Consider the following 17571-nt stretch of genomic DNA (forward strand, 5'->3'; position numbering starts at 1 on the left):
GAGCAATATGTAGATGACTTTTCTGAGATTGGGGTATCAAAGAGTTCTTCTCAGGCCTTGATGATAGCGCTGTTCCTGGTCGCAATGATAGGTGTGTTTCGTAAATTTTCCCCAAACATTAACATTTTTGTGTATTCCAATATATTTCTGATAATCGTTCATAACACTTCAGGCCGCAGGCGGACTGGAACCATATTCGCCATCGGTACTGTTCTTCGCTGGGCCAGCTCTGTGGGCTTCACTATGACCACTAGTGTAAGTGCGTCAGAGAACACGGCTACCTTTGGAGTCACTACCCAAGCAGGACAAGTCAAGTGAAACTGGTTGCAGCAACTTAATTGTGACTAAATCTGGTAACATATAGGTTACTGCGATCTATGTGCAACTTGTGTTCTGCTCGGGTAGTTGACCGGATCAAACGTCAAGTTGGAAGGGTAATCCATCACGGTTCTGTCGCCGTCCTCCAACTTATACGTTCGAGTCGCTTCCGGGTTGCTACACTCTACTTCTGAACTATCATTAAAACATTACTTTGCAATTATCTTCTTCTTCTTATTGCCATTACATCCCCACACTGGGACAGAGCCGCCTCACAGCTTAGTGTTCATTAAGCATTTCTACAGTTATTAACTGCGAGGTTTCTAAGCCAAATTACCATTTTTGCATTCGTATATCATGAGGCTAACACGATGATATTTTTATGCCCAGGGAAGTCGAGATAATTTCCAATCCGAAAATTGTCTAGACCGGCACCGCGAATCGAACCCAGCCACCCTCAGCATGGTCTTGCTTTGTAGCCGCGCGTCTTACCGCACAGCTAAGGAGGGCCCCAATTGCAATTGCAATTATAGTATCAAAATTAAAAGAAAGAACTAATAGATTTAGAATTTTTGGGAAATTATTAGAAATTAGAATTAAATTAATGAAAAGAAATAGATTTTTTTTTTCAAAATCACCAAACTTTTCTTTTATTGAGAAAAAACAATCTTTTCGTACTGACTTTATTCGGAAGGATTTTAATTATTAGAAAGGATTCCAATTAGCTTAAAAACATTGAAAACCAAGTAAATGTTTATAGCCAAAACTCAACCACACTCCATTTTATCCTCAAAGAAAATAAGGACAATTTTCCCAAAAATCCTACATCCTCCCATCAGTGCACTCTATCGCAACGCAAACACGTCTTCGCTTGATTTCCCCTGCCTATCAATTTCCAACAAAAAAAGCTCCAGGTGAGGCACATTTGCTATCAGCGGCAAGACAAACAAAGATCTCGTTTCCAACCGTGTGTTCCGTTGGGAAACCAGCTTTTTGAATTATGCCTAAGCCTTACAGCACATCTCGAATGGCGGCACCTGTCCGTAGATATGCTTTTCCCTTTCCAGTCACCCAGCCAATCACCCTTCGCAAAAAGTAGTGCCATTTTAGACACTGGCCATCAGTTCAGTGCCGTGCTGCAGCTCCCGAGAAAAAAAAATCGCGTGCCTAACTTTTTTACCTCATCTTTCCGACGTGTGCACCCGGCGGGCACATATCGGCCAAAGAAACTAATCCTTTGAAAATCTATTTGCTCGCTGTCACATGCGCGTACGCGAGAATACACCTACATATGAAGCCACGCGTTCCCCAACTCACCCTACACCAATCCACTCATCTATGACAAAAATACACACGGAAAAAATCCGAAAGACTTCGATGAACACGAAAATCTAAGCCACGTCTTCTGCACACCCGCCCTGCCCGGCCATCATCAATCCGGAATTCGGACAGGAAAATTTCTCCCGAACCCGGTTCCCAGACACTCGGGAGGCCCTGGAGCCGCATCTCTCGAACTACAGAACACAGTGCATTGCAACGCGAAAGTAGAGATCAAGCGTCGACGGCTTCACCGCCGTCGTCGTAGTCATCGCAGCGTATTTATTCGACGACGTCCGAGGTATGGCCGCGGCGGTAGAGCATAGGAATTATATCCTACACCTATTGGCTTTTCCTAACGGCACACGGAAGTCCTGGTGCGGAGAGGTAGGTTAGCTGTCGGCTCACATGCACACGCCAGAAAAGAGCCGATAAAATTGCATAAACAACACATTCCCGAAATATTCGACTCCGCTCTGCTCCCATCGGGGGAACGGAACTGGTCTTTGCGCGCGGGATGGCCTGGCCATCGACTTGCGCCAGTCGTCGAAACAAGCCAAATGTATAGAAGCAAATTATTCTTCTCCCTGCTGCACAAATAAATAAATCATGCCGAATATTAGAATACGGCTTTTTAGATGCTTTTTGTGCCGTGGATGCTGCGCGGATGCTGCTGGTTGCAGTGTATCTTTGTTTCGGAAAGAGGAGTTCGAGTGGACAAACGAACGGTGTCGGTGTCGATATCCGTACAACTGTGAGTTGGAATTGAATTCGAAAACATCAATATTAGAAAACGAGACAATCTCAAATAACAATGAAAAAAAAAGTACATATTGCAATCTGGCAATGTCTTGCGACAACTTTTTCTGAGCAGTGAGCTAATAAAGGAGTGAAGGATAATTGTTTCAAATTCATTTGTTTTTCAGTATTGAGGAAAGCGACATTGACTGAAATTAACGATATTGGGGCTCACCTACCTTCTCCGATCGACTTTATATGCCAATTAATTGGATGAAGCGTTTCACTTCGGGAGAGTTATCACAAATTTTGCATCCACCTACGTATAATTCTTTGTTTGTTTTTTGCCTTTCTCGTATACAAAGTATACGTAAAGGCTATAGGATCACTCCAAAACTGAACTTTTGATAGAAGGCTCGGAGACCCATAGTGTTAAATACCAATCGACTCAGTTCGACGAATTGAGGTGATGTCTGTATGTGTGTATTAGGGCAGTTCAAATTTCAAAAATGTTCGAAAATTCCAACTCCCATATGTCTATTAGCATCATTTTGATAATATAGGAGTCCTGGCAAAATTTCAGGCAATTCGGTGGTCATTTAGGGGTGGCGCGAAGTCAATTTATGTTTATATGGAAATTTGTATGGGAAAAACTTAAAATTTATTCAAGTTTCCCTACAACTGTCAAATCGTGATGAATTCAAATAAACATCCCCAACCTCCATTTTTGGGATCTATTCGAGCTCAACCAGTGGGTAACTCATTAATTTTGATTTATATTTCCACTGCTACGTTAAGGCTAATTACACCATTTTAGCCATTTATCTCATATTCACACTGTCAGTAGAACCGTTAGATCCACTCATAACTAATATGTTATCAGGAAGTCTCATTTATATAGATTCCAAAAAGGGAGGTTGGGGATATTTATTTGAATTCATCACGATTTGACAGTTGTAGGGAGACTTGAATAAATTTTAAGTTTTTCCCATACAAATTTCCATATAAACATAAATTGACTTCGCGCCACCCCTAAATGACCACCGAATTGCCTGAAATTTTGCCAGGACTCCTATATTATCAAAATGATGCTAATAGACATATGGGAGTTGGAATTTTCGAACATTTTTGAAATTTGAACTGCCCTAGTGTGTATGTATGTGTGTGTGTGTGTACAAAAATGTGAGACACACTTTTTGGCACTTAGCATTATTCGATTTGCTCGCAACAAGTTCCAGTCGACGCGGATTACGGTCTAGTTGTTTCCTATTGAAAATTGGCCCGATCGGTCATTGCGTTCCAAAGTTATTGAAAAAACATTGTTTTTCTGCCAAGAGTCCCTCCTTGGGAAAAAAAATTTCAAAAACGAAAAAAAATTTTTTTTTCAGAGATTGCAGCAATGCATTCAAATGACCGCAAATACATATGAATTGATGGAAAAAGTAAAATCTATCCCCCTAAAGTGCTATTTCGACCTCTCTTATGTGTTTTTGTTATTATTTTAATGCGCGAGAGAGGCACCACCAACGCTAGGTGGATTGATCTGGGTTTTTTTTACAAAACCACTCGCGGTTTCCGGGAGCTTTTTCGTAATAATTTAAAGAAAGTAAATGTCACTAATGAGCGGAATGAATTACTACAGCGCCATATAGAGGTAAAAGAGTGAAAAATATGAGTTTAGTTGTACAACTCCCATAATTACTATTCGCTACCCCCTCAACCGAGCACCACGATAAGCGACTTACGAATAGCGTAATGTAATAAATATAGTGTAACTTAGACTTAGACTTTACGGATCTGGCTGAAATGTTTACAGTAGCTTCTGGGAACAAAAAACTTTATTTTCAGGGGGTAGAAAGGGCAAGGAATAAAAAAAAGTTACTGATGGAAAATATAATACATTATATTTCTATATATAATATAATACATTATATTCCTCCATTTATGTATCAGCTTTATATGCGCAAAAATATCCACAAGGCCACATGGAGATCACCTAACCAAGAAACGGAAAACCAAATCGACCACGTTCTAATCGACGGTAAATTCTTCTCCGACATCACGAACGTCCGCACTTACCGCAGTGCGAATATTGAATACGACTACTACCTCGTTGCAGTATGCCTGCGCTCAAAACTCTCGACGGTGTACAATACGCGTCGAAGTCGAACGCCGCGGCTTAATATTGGGCGGCTACAAGACGGTAGACTATCCCAAGAATACGCGCAGCAGCTGGAAGTGGCACTCCCAACGGAAGAGCAGCTAGGCGCAGCGTCTCTTGAATATGGCTGGAGAGATATTCGAACCGCCATTGGTAGCACCGCAACCGCTGCACTAGGCACGGTGCCCCCGGATCAGAGAAACGACTGGTATGACGCGAATGTGAGCAATTAGTGGTAGAGAAGAATGCAGCATGGGCGAGATTGCTGCAACACCGCACGAAAGTGAACGAGGCACGATATAAACGGGCGCGAAACAGACAAAACTCGATTTTCCGGAGGATAAAGCGCCAGCCGGAAGATCGAGACCGTGAAGAGACATAGCAACTGTACCGCGCTAATAACACACGAAAGTTCTGTGAGAAGTTAAACCGTTCACGTAAGGGCCACATGCCGCAGCCTGATATGTGTAAAGACATAAACGGGAACCTTCTTACGAACGAGCGTGAGGTGATCCGGCAGCGTGGCGGCAGCACTACGAAGAACACCTGACTGGCGATGTGGCAGACGAAGATGGCGGTATGGTGATTGACCTGGGAGAACGCGCGCAGGACATAATTTTACCGGCTCTAGATCTCCAGGAAATCCAGGAGGAGATTGGTCGGCTGAAGAACAACAAAGCCCCTGGGGTTGACCAACTACCAGGAGAGCTACCAGGCATTGGCTAGAGCGCTGCACTAGGTCATTACCAAGATTTGGGAGGAGGAAGTTTTGCCGCAGGAGTAGATGAAAGGTGTCGTGTGTCCCATCTACAAAAAGGGCGATAAGCTGGATTGTAGCAACTACCGCGCAATCACATTGCTGAACGCCGCCTACAAGGTACTCTCCCAAACTTTATGCCGTCGACTAGCACCAATTGCAATGGAGTTCGTGGGGCAGTACCAGGCGGGTTTTATGGGCGAACGCTCCACCACGGACCAGGTGTTCGGCATTCGCCAAGTACTGCAGAAATGCCGCGAATTCAACATGCCCACACATCATCTATTCATCGACTTCAAAGCCGCATATGATACAATCGATCGGAGCCAGCTATGGCAGCTAATGCACGGACACGGTTTTCCGGATAAACTGACACGGTTGATCAAAGCGACGATGGATCGGGTGATGTGCGTAGATCGAGTTTCAGGGGCATTCTCGAGTCCCTTCGAAACGCGCAGAGGGTTACGGCAAGGTGATGGTCTTTCGTGTCTGCTATTCAACATCGCTTTGGAAGGGGTAATACGAAGAGCAGGGATTAACACGAGTGGTACAATTTTCAACAAGTCCGTTCATTTATGGGACGTTATGGGACGTAGCTTTGAGAAGATGGAGGAAGGCTACATCAGACTGAAGAGGGAAGCCAAGCGGATAGGACTAGTCATCAACATGTCGAGGACGAAGTACATCATAGGAAGACGTTCAAGAGAAGACAATGTGAGCCACCCATCGCGAGTTTGCATCGGTGGTGACGAAATCGAGGTGGTAGAAGAATTTGTGTACTTGGGCTCACTGGTGACTGCCGAAAATGATACCAGCAGAGAAATTCGGAGACGCATAGTGGCTGGAAATCGTACGTACTTTGAACTCCGCCAGACGCTCCGATCGAAGAGTTCGCCGCCGTACCAAACTGACAATCTACAAAACGCTCATTAGACCGGTAGTCCTCTACGGACACGAGACCTGGACGATGCTCGTGGAGGACCAACGCGCACTTGGAGTTTTCGAAAGGAAACTGCGTACCATCTATGGTGGGGTGCAGATGGCGGACGGTACGTGAAGGAGGCGAATGAACTACGAGTTGTATGAGCTGCTGGGAGAACCATCCATCGTTCACACCGCGAAAATCGGACGACTGCGATGGGCCGGGCACGTAGCCAGAATGTCGGACAGCAACCCGGTGAAAATGGTTCTCGACAACGATCCGACGGGCACAAGAATGCGAGGTGCGCAGCGGGCAAGGTGGATCGATCAGGTGGAAGATGACTTGCGGACCCTCCGTAGACTGCGTGGTTGGCGACGTGTAGCCATGGACCGAGCCGAATGGAGAAGACTCTTATATACCGCACAGGCCACTTCGGCCTTAGTCTGAATAAATAAATAATAATAATAAACAAAATTATGGATCATATGATCAAAATTATGGATCATATTACTGAAATTATGGATCATCAAAATTGCGCAAAATTGATATTTTATGGATCAGAATATAGTTTTTATGGATCATTTTTCAAAGATTTATGGATCATAAAATTATTCTTTATGGAATCTCCCTAACTATTTTATGGATTTATGGTAGCGTTTTACGGAACATTCAGATGTTATTTACGGATCGTTTTTCATTTTTTAATGGATCGTTTTTGCACATTGAACGGTGCAAAGTAATGGCTGCCCAACCATTTACTAACAAGGACAACAAAAAAATCGGCTCGGGGTTGGTCATACTGAGTGACCATCTGAGCATTCGAATTCCAGATTCCTGCAGCGTACTTTCAGCCGAAGCCTTTACTCTGAAAACAGCTGTCTCTAATCATCACGGACGTGTGAAGGCATCAATCATGATAGTAGAAGCATAAGAACGCTAGAGGCGCTAGTTTTCCATACAGCATTGGTTATTGGTTAACCCAGATTTTGCATAAAGGGTTTGCTCAGTACCTTGATTGTCAATTTTTGTTTTGTTTGGTTTGCTTGTTCTCACATATAAAACCCAGATTAATCCCCCTAGCGTTGGTGGTGCCTTTCTCGCATTTAGTTAAGATACCAACCTTATATGAGGTTTATATGGTCCGATGTACCATTTTCTTCATAACTTTTAAACGCAATGACCGATCGTTATAAAATTCAATAGTGATCAACAAGGCTTTGTCCCCTGTCGAATGAAACTTGTTGCGAGAAAATCGGTTAAGGATTACTGTACGAAAAGTTGTCTATGTTTTTTATAGCTTTTGTGCACACACATACGCACACACATACACACACACATACACACATACATACACACGGACAGACAGACATGTGCTCAGCTCGTCGAGCTGAGTCGATTGGTATATAATACTATGGGTCTCAGAGGCTTCTATAAAAAGTTCGTTTTCGGAGTGAAATGATAGCCTTTCGGTTCAACTTAGTTGTACGAGAAAGGCAAAAATTGGGTTACTGTAATACATATCTGACATATAAAGTACCGCTTTGGACAAAACTTGTTGATCACAAGATTTACAGCGCCATACTATCATGACTGACCCTGTCAGCTGCATTGATGCTCTAGTCGACAGTCGATCGAAGCATCCTGGGATACAATCGATCGAAGCTTCTTACCATTGCGAACAAGGTCGTTTATCTGGATTGCTGACCACCTGGGATAATAGGCAACGAGAAAGCGGACCAGCTTGCCAGAATGGAAGGAAATCTCACGCAACAGGACATCCTAATTTCATCTTTAGGAGAAGTACGAACCATAAAAAGCAAGGTTTAGAAAGCATAGGGACAAAAATGGTACCAAAGTCGAACACAGCTTAACATGTATCCGAATTGGAAATTGTCTTAACTTCCCTGGGCATAAAAGTATCATCGTGTTAGCCTCATGATATAGAATTTCTGGTACTGGTTCAACTATTCGCCAGATTTTTTTTAGTTTTATATGGAACAAGTTTGCTGTAGGATTTCCTTACCTTCAGTTCTAGCGAAGGAATTTACGGATAGCCTGTTGCATCTACTTCTACCAACAACAATTGGTCGGGGTTCTGTCATCACACCAAACGTCAATGAAAAAATACCAATTTTCTCGCACAAGCTTTCGTGTAGCAGGTCCAATTGATTAAATATCGTATCGGATATACCTAAACCATATAACTGAGGATATCCAATAGCAAATAAACGAATGATTTGATACGATTTGATATTGATTTTTGTTTCCATTTTACGAAAAAAAAACCGCAGACGCTTGGTGCGGTTTTGCAGAACCCCGACCAATTGCAAAGGCGATAAAACCATATCTAACCATAATTAGCCATAAAGTTTACTGCCGCCATAGGCATTACTGTCCCATATTGATTTTGTATTTCATATCACTATGGGAAAGTTATGGTATTAGATAAAAAAGAAATTTGGAACAGCCGTTCCATTAACATCAAGACATGTTCCAAGAAACGATGTTATTGAAGAATCACGAATAACAATTTTAGACGGAACATATAGTTGAACCATATTGTTTTGTAGATACATTGAATGAATTGATGTTATAATTGTTTCTTAACTGGAACGAAGGTAGCTTCAGTGCATTGGCACATCAGTGCATCCTAATTTGAGCAGCTGTTGGTGGTGGCTATTATTTATTCATCACTCAAAACATTCCCATGATTGAGTTCTATTATTTTCTCGGCTCGCCTTCGGCTTGGAAAAATAAACAGTCCAAACTCATTCGACTTTTCGTACCACAACCCTACCCCTGATTGTGCCGTCATTTTCTGGAATCGCATTCCCCCACCCACTATCGACCACCATCACCCCACAGAATTCCGAAAGCCTCCGACGATTGTCCACAAACGAAACAAAAGATATCACAGCCAACTCGCCGTTCGTTGGCGTTCAGCTCTCCCGGCTCAAAGATATGATGTGTACAATTTAAGCAATTATTTATTCATCGAATCGACGCAGCAGCTGGGGACAGCAGCAACATCTGAAAGAGAAAAGAATCAATCATAGGCAAGTACACACAAAAACGCATCCACATAGAGTAAGGTCCGTTTCCTGAAATATCCATTGCTTCTCCAGCCCCCATACTCCGAGGGAAACAATGGGGTGCTGCGAACTGACCCACGCTGCGTATCCAAACGCTGCCACCCATTTTCGGCCGGACGAGAGCCAAAGAGTCCGGGTGACGTTTTGTGTACATCCTCGAATCCGCACTACCAGTGCTCCTGAGCTGCTCCAAGTCCCCTTACTCGTCGTCGTCATCGTCGTCGTCAACGGCTACGACGAGAAACTAGCAAAGATGGAAACTAAAATCAATTTGTCCATCGAAAAATAACATCTCTATACCGTTCTGGGCACCCATTCCGGGGACGGCTGGACATCCACCCGGTCGGTGAGCGAATGTATGTTTTCGCGAAAATCCCCTTCTCAGAAAAAGTGATCAAAAGGCCGCTCTACCTCTTTCGTCCGTAAGACCCACACCATCAGCGGTGGCGCAGCACCTTCGCCTCCACCGTATAATATTTGTTTGCACACACATATATCGTTCAACGTTGCATTTCTAGTTTTCTCTTGTTGATAATAACGACGACGGCGGCGAGCGGAATATCCACTCAGGAAATGCCTAGCTGGGCAGTGGCGTGTCCTCTGCAGTGTAGAGGGTGACGAAAATTTATAAAGGCACAAAAACTCTTTCCGTAATGATCTTACAAGGGGGCTACTCGTCTCTAAAAACAAAATTCTCTGATTTTCTCAGGATTTCCCAGCAAAAAATTCAATTCAAACAAGTGAATATTGCGTAAATAAACTTTTATCAAAAGAAATTATTGGTGGACTCACAACATTTTTTCTCAAAAGTTGATTATGAAATTCTTTAGGTAATACCTCTAGGAATTCCTTAGCCATTTAATCTAAAATTTCTTCAGTAGCCTTGCGAGCAAAGGCGTAGGATTCTCGGTCCGGTCTAGGATGTTTTCGGGTTAGAAACTTTCTCGACTCCCTGGGCATAGTGTATCCATTGTGCTTGCCACACAAGATACATACTCATGCAATGGCGGGCATAGAAAAGCTTTCAATTAATAACTGAGGAAATGCTCATAGAATACTAAGTTGAAAAGCAGGCCAAGTTCTTGTTAGAATGTAGAGCAATGAAGAAGAAGATTCCTTCGAAAATTCCTCAAGAGATTCCTTCAGAAAATTATCCAGAAATAAATTCAGAAATTCTTTCAAAGAGGGAAATTTACGAATTTCTTCTGAACTTCCTCCGGAATTTTTCTTCAGAAATTCCTTAAGGAGCTCCTTCGAAAATTTCTTGAAATTTTTTTTCGGGATTACTTTCGAAAATTAAATTTCTTCAGATTTTCTTCTAAAATTTCTTCGAGAATTCCTAAAGGATTTTTTTCGGAACTACATTTAAAAATTCTCTCGGAAATTTCTTTAAGAATTTTTTGGACTTAAAATTTAATCATTTCTTTAGAGAAACTTTAGAAAACTTCCTAAGAAATTGTTCCGGAAATTTGTTCGGGATTATTTTCAGAACTTCTTACTAAAATTCCTTAAGAAAATCATTTGAGGATTCCTTTGTAAATTAATTTACGAGGTCTTTGAGAAACTCTTTAGCAATTTTCTCAGAAATATTTCAAGGAATTCCTTTGGAAACTCCTTTTAAAATTCTTTTAGAAATTCGTTCGGCAATACAGTTGATGCAAATGAATAAATTTCTTTTGGCAACTCTTCCAGAAAGTTCTTTAAAATTTCTATAGAAATTGCTTTAGAAATTCCTTCAGGAATCTAATCAGAATTCATTTTGGAATCCCTTTGTGGAATTATTTGACAATTCTTTTAGGAATTCGTTCGAGAATACCTCTAGTAATTCTTTTGAAAATTCCTCTAGGAATTCCTTTGAAAAACTATTCGTATTTTCTTCGAGAGTTCTTTCGAAAATTCCTTCAACAAAAATCCTTCACAAATTCCTTTGGATTTTTTTTCGAAAATCCATTCAGATTCTCCTTTGGGAATTCTTTATAGAATTCCCCCTGAATTGTTTCGGGGACTCATCTTGGAAATTCCTACAGAAAATTACGCTACTTTAGTGATACCTTTAATAAATTCTACAGAAGAAGTTTCTTTCAAAATTGATCCAAAAATAACCTCGGAAGTTCCTCCAAGAATTGCTTTAAAAAATACTGAGTAATTTTGTATTTTTTTAATACATTCCAGAAGAATTGCTGATGGAATTCTCAAAAACAATCCAAGCGTTCCCTAATTGATTTCCTGAATATAAGTAAGGAATGCCTTCGTAAATTCCCCTGGAATTTTGTTGGTAGCCTCTTCAGTGGTTATCAAAATACGCGAAATTATTTTTCTTTCTGAATGATTTTGAAAAATATAATCAAATTTAAGGATAAATATTCAATTCGGTGGGTAACGTGTCCCAGTTCAGCTCCGTCAGTGGAGGCCGATTGCAACTGAAATTCTGGAACGGAAGTGGGGCTGGGTTGGCCACACCTCTCGTAAGGGTAAACATCGCAGCAGAGGCAGACCCACAGGTTCATGTCGGCATAGCCTCCATAAAAAATGAGCGAATTTTCCAGGTAGTAGACACCTTGAGTGATTTTTCACACAAGTTTATTGCGTTTATCAGTTGAAGAAGTGATTTTTTTTATGGATCCTGTACACCTCCGGTGGTGCAAAGGGCCGACTTGAAAGATCTTCATCCTGAGCGTTGCCCGGCTATCGCTTTAACCTGTTGCCAGGTTAGATTTCGGTCGACTTCTTTTATTTCTTTATTGAGGCTTCGCCGCCATGAGCCTCTGGGTCTGCCTCTGCTGTGATGTCCCGCTGGATCTAATGCTTGTTTACAGATTTCGTTTCCGCCCCTACGTAGAGTGAGGCCGACCCAGCCCCACTTCCGATCCCGAATTTCGGTTGCTATCGGCCTCTGGTGACAACGACGATGGAGCTCGTTGTTTTTGATCCAGTTGTGAGGCCACCAGCCCTGAATTATATACCGCAGTCATCTGTTAATGAACACCTGCAGCCGTTGAGTGTTCTCCACTGATACAGACCATGTTTCGCTAGCGTATAACAGCACAGATTTCACGTTAGAGTTGAAAATTTTGGTGCGTTCACTTATCTGCCTGTTTTTCCAGATATTTCTTAAACTCGCAAAGGCAGCCCTTGCTTTCTTTATCCGTGCGTCTATGTCGATCTTGGTACCGCCGTCTGACGCCATTTGGCTACCAAGATATTGGAAGCTTTCAACATTCTCCACTGGTTGCCCGGCTACTGTGAAACTGGAAGGAGTCACCGTGTTTACATCCAACGATTTGGTTTTGTTGACGTTGATGACTAAACCTGCCGAAGAGGAGCGCTCGGCAAGGTCGTTGAGCTTACTCTGCATATCAGAGCGCCGTTGCGCGAGGAGTGCAACATCATCCGCCAATTCGAAGTCATTTAGGTGCTCCATGGTTATAGGCTGCCATAACAGCCCGCGGTTTGGTTCACGGTCAATCGCATCTACCAGAATCTCGTCGATTACGATGAGGAACAGTAACGGTGATAGAATACATCCTTGCCTCACACCAGCTACGACCCGGATAGGGTCGGACAAGACCCCATTGTGCAGCACTCTACACGAGAAGGCCTCGTACTGTGCCTCGATGAGGGCGATGATTTTCTCAGGAACTCCCTTGCGTCTCAGGGCGCCCCACATATTCTCGTGATTGAGACGGTCGAAAGCTTTTTCGTAGTCAATGAATACCAAGTAAAGGGACTTTTGGAATTCGTTGACCTGCTCCAGAATGATGCGGAGCGTGACAATATGGTCCACACAGGATCTTCCGGCACGGAATCCGGCTTGCTGCCGTCGGAGAGTCGCATCGATCTTCTCCTGAATCCGGGCTAGGATAATTTTGCACAGAACTTTGAGAACGGTACACAGCAACATAATGCCTCGCCAGTTATCGCATACAGTCAGGTCACCCTTTTTGGGCACCTTCACTAAGATACCTTGCATCCAGTCGACCGGGAAAGTTGCGGTGTCCCAGATATTACGAAATAAACGATGCAGTAGTTGAGCGGATGTCATGGGGTCAGTTTTGAGCATCTCGGCTGATATGCGGTCGACCCCTGTGGCTTTATTCGATTTCATGCTTTGGATGGCTGTTTGAATCTCTAGCAGTGAAGGAACTTCGGTATTGACGCGTGTTATACGTCGGATCCTAGGCAGATCATGCCAAGGAGGTGATGGCCTGGCTGGCACTTGAAAAAGTTGTTCGTAGTGCTCGAACCAGCATTTCAGCTGGTCAGTTGGGTCGGTCAATAACTGATCATTCGCGTCTTTCACAGGCATCGTTGCATTTATCTTCGCCCCGCCTAAGCGTCGTGAGATATCGTAAAGGAGGCGAATGTCCCCGGTTGCGGTCCCGTCGACATGAGCGTTTTACTTCCTTCTCAAGAGCCGCGTATCGTTCACGGGCTACGACTTTGGCTCCTCTGGTTTTCGATCGCTCTATCGAGGCTTTGGCTTCTCTTCGCTCCTCTATCTTTCTCCAGGTCTCATCGGTGATCCATTGTTTTCTCTGGGTGCGTAGTTCGCCCAGATTGTTCTCACTGGTGGTGATGAAGGCATTCTTGATGGCGGTCCATTGGTCTTCAACGCTGCCACCTTCCGGAATATCTGCAGCACGCGTCTCCAGTTCTTCAACGAAGGACCGTTTCACCGTGGCATCTTCCAGTCGGCGTGTGTTGAATCGTCGTCGTTTCCTCCTGCCGACGAATCTGCGCAATGCGCAGGCGTATTTCGCCGATGAGAAGGTGATGATCAGACGCGATATCGGCACTACGTTTATTCCGTACATCAAGAAGGCTCCGTTTCCATTTTCAGCTGATGCAGATGTGGTCTATTTGATTTTCTGTAAAGCCGTCACGGGAGACCCACGTGACCTTGTGAACCGGTCGATGAGGGAAGAGCGATCCCCCGATCACCATGTCGTTATTACCACAAAATTCTGCGAACAGCTCTCCGTTTTCGCTCATTTCTCCGAGACCATGGCGTCCCATAATGCGCTCATGGTTCGAGTTGTCGGATCCGATCTTCGGTTGAAGTCGCCCAAACAGATCTTGATAACACCCTTCGGAATTCTATCTACGACGTCATTGAGTTGACTGTAGAAGTTCTCTTTGTCTTGCAGATCGGCAGCATCGGTTGGCGCATAACATTGGATTATAGTAAGGTTTCGGACCCGTGTTCTAAATCTGGCAAAGATTATCCTTTCACTTATAGGTTCCCACTTCATAAGCGCAGAGTGTGCCTGAGCGCTTAGTAGGAAGCCAACTCCGCGATGCCGGGGAACGTGTTCACGGTGTTCTCCAAAGTTTGGCCAACGGACTTCACTCAGTCCCAGGATCTCAAGCTTCATGCGGCGTGCCTCATTGGCAAGTTGTGCCAATTTACCCTGCTGGGCTAGGGTTAAAACGTCCCATGTTCCTATTCTTGTCCGTTGTTTCGCGCTAAGAGTCGTCGCCGTAAAATCAGTCCGTATTCTTTCATTATCGGATTCTCGAACAAATTGATGTTTCGGGAGGTTGTAGGTTGTTGGCCCAAGGTTCCCTATCCACCGGGATGGGGCTGCCATCTTAGGTATAGCTTCCGGGGAATAGCATTTCATACTCAGCCGCTGGATGCCAGAACAGACGCTTTTGGTCAGTCGGGTCAATTTGTTTAAAGTCCCACCCAACACCAGGACTAGGCTAGGAGAAGTGAATGAGTCCGTTAATTTGCGTTGTGAACCAACGTTACATCTTCGGCAAACATTACCTTCCGTTACCCTAAGCAAACGTGCCAGTTAAACAAATATTGTTATTTAAGTTATTACAACTGGCCTCATATGCCCAATCTATAGGAAAGGGCACATACTTCATGTTGCGGGAGTGTGCCAATTACAGAGGGATCGCCCTTCTGAACTCGGCGTACAAAATCCTGTCGCGTAGCCTGTTTAACAGACTGAGACCGCTTGAGGAGTCCTTCGTCGGCGAATACCAGGCAGGTTTTTGGTGAGGGCCGATCAACGACGGATCAGATGTTCAGCCTGCGGATGATCCTTGATAAATTCCGGGAGTACAACTTGCAGACTCACCATCTGCTCATTGATTTCAAAGCAGCGTACGATTCAGAAGAGAAGTGAGCTGTGGCACATAATGTTCGAACATGGTTTTACGGCGAAACGGCGAAACTACGTGCAATCAATTATCCAGATTTCAGACGAAGTTTGAACCTCGTTTGTGATCTTAGACAGATTGAAGCAGGGTGATGCACTTTTGAATTTATTGTTCAATATTGCACTCGAGGGCGCTATTAGGAGATCTGGCGTGCAGAGGAACGGCACTATCATCACACGGTCGCAAATGCTCCTGGGCTTTGCGGATCACATCGACATCATTGGAATCTATCGCAAAGCAGTAGTGGAGAATTTGTTTACCTTGGACGTTTGTGACATGTGACAATGACGTCTCCCGTGAAGTGAAAAGACGTATTGCTCCTGCGAATAGACCCTTTAATGGATTGCGTAACCAGCTTAGGTCCCGCAACATGAAGACGGCCCTTTATGGAGCATGGACATTAAAAGAGGCGGAACGGAGAGCTTGCAGGTTTTTCAAGAGAAAAATGCTGCGTACAATTCTTGGAGGGAAACTAGAAAATGGTGTGTGGCGCAGACGCATGAATCATGAGCTGACTGCACGCGATGGAATCGAACCTGGGGACCCTGAACGTTCGGGGAAACTGGAGGAACATCGCCCAAGACCGACGATTATGGAGTTCTACAATATGCCAGGTGCTAGCCAACCAGGTATCCAGGTAGGTATTATAACTGAACTAGCTCGACAAATTGAGTTGATTTTTGCATGTATGAATGTGTTTGAACATGTGTACAGAGTCATTATGTTTACCAAATTGCTTGATTCCGACGGAAAAGACTAAAAAAAATGTTTTTCTATTAATAACGGATCAGACCAGGTATTTTTCTATTCGGAATAACGCTCGGACATTGCAATCAATACTAGATCATTATTATTGAGCATTATTAGTTTTAAAATTGCTATATAGCAGTTACATGTTCCAAAGCCTGCATAACGACAGGTTGAATGATTATGTTAAAAGACTTCAAAGACAAGTCTTCAAAGTTTGCAAAGCTGTGTCTGTTCTGATCCTTGAAGGTTAGATCAGTAAAATGGGTTACCAACATGAACTACGAATAGTTGGAGCTACAATTAACTTTCCACCAGCAATGAGAAAGAGAAAAACATGATACCGTACCTGCATCAGCTGTCTTCAGTTCAAATAAAGATCCAAACTTCGGAAGCCCTGAAAACAAATAAAGATAAGTAAACAAAATTAGTCGTATGGTATTAAGCATATTATCAACAGATTAAAAAAAAAAACAGGTTTGGCATTCGTATTGGAATATTATATAAAATGAATTCTGGAACCATCCCCAGAAATCCTTCTCTGGCCTACGATATATTCAGCGGGAAAATTTCTCGACTCTCTAAACAGGCAAGGAAAAGCAATCAATCAATAACATTTGTGTTTAAAATTCTAATTAGGGGAAACCGCCAAAAGTTGAACGGCTAATTTTGTCGCCTACTGTTGAACTCTCATAAGAAATGCACTTGCGTTCAATAATAGGCGAAGAAATTAGCCGTTCAACATTTGGCGAATTACCCTACATGTAAATTCATTGCTTGTGAAAATTCGAAAAAAATCTCCTAAAAATTCGGATTGCTTCCCTTAGAAATTGGGAGATTTTTTTTTTGGAAACTAGGAAAATGCTTCATTTTATTTTCCCTGTATCAAGATATTCAAATTAGAAACATTCACTCATCATTTTTGGAAAGATCTGCCCACAAAACGTATTTAATAGTTAAAATCTGCGCACGTCTATGCCAATTGGTCAGCACGGAAGAACCCATGCCGTACAGTTCGATTCCGTCTCTAACTCTAAACTAGAATTTCAAAACCACCGCACTACAACCCCCAACACATCATCGCATCGATGTACAAGCACATATAGGTTGGTTGCGACTGATGCGAGGTAGGTTTCGTCGCAAGCGTCGTCGTCATCGTTGGCAGGAATAGGGTAAACATACGAAACAATAAATCCTCGAATTTCGAATCGAGAACCGCTGCTGGGGCCTTCTAGTTCCAATTTCAATTGCAATCCACCGTCGCCGTCGTTTTCGCATCCGTCGTCATCGAAGAGAGAGGGACGACCGTTTGCTTGGTTTGGCATGACTAGGCTGGGTCGAGTCC

At 43.3% G+C, this 17571-nt stretch overlaps 1 protein-coding gene across 2 annotated transcripts in view; it reads right to left on the reverse strand.

The window, feature by feature from the left end:
- Window positions 1–17571, reverse strand: part of LOC134218482 (protein bric-a-brac 2-like) — a 111817-nt gene that overhangs the window by 63812 nt on the left and 30434 nt on the right. The window contains exon 2 of one of the 2 annotated variants that reach the window (XM_062697534.1): window positions 16576–16623. The exons of the other annotated variant lie outside the window; for it this stretch is intronic. The gene's annotated coding sequence lies outside the window, so the exon portion shown is untranslated. The remainder of the gene's footprint in view (window positions 1–16575; window positions 16624–17571) is intronic. 2 annotated transcript variants of the gene reach the window in all.

This window comes from Armigeres subalbatus, chromosome 2 (genome assembly GCF_024139115.2).
Source record: "Armigeres subalbatus isolate Guangzhou_Male chromosome 2, GZ_Asu_2, whole genome shotgun sequence".
In the NCBI taxonomy this organism is placed as follows: Eukaryota; Metazoa; Arthropoda; class Insecta; order Diptera; family Culicidae; genus Armigeres; species Armigeres subalbatus.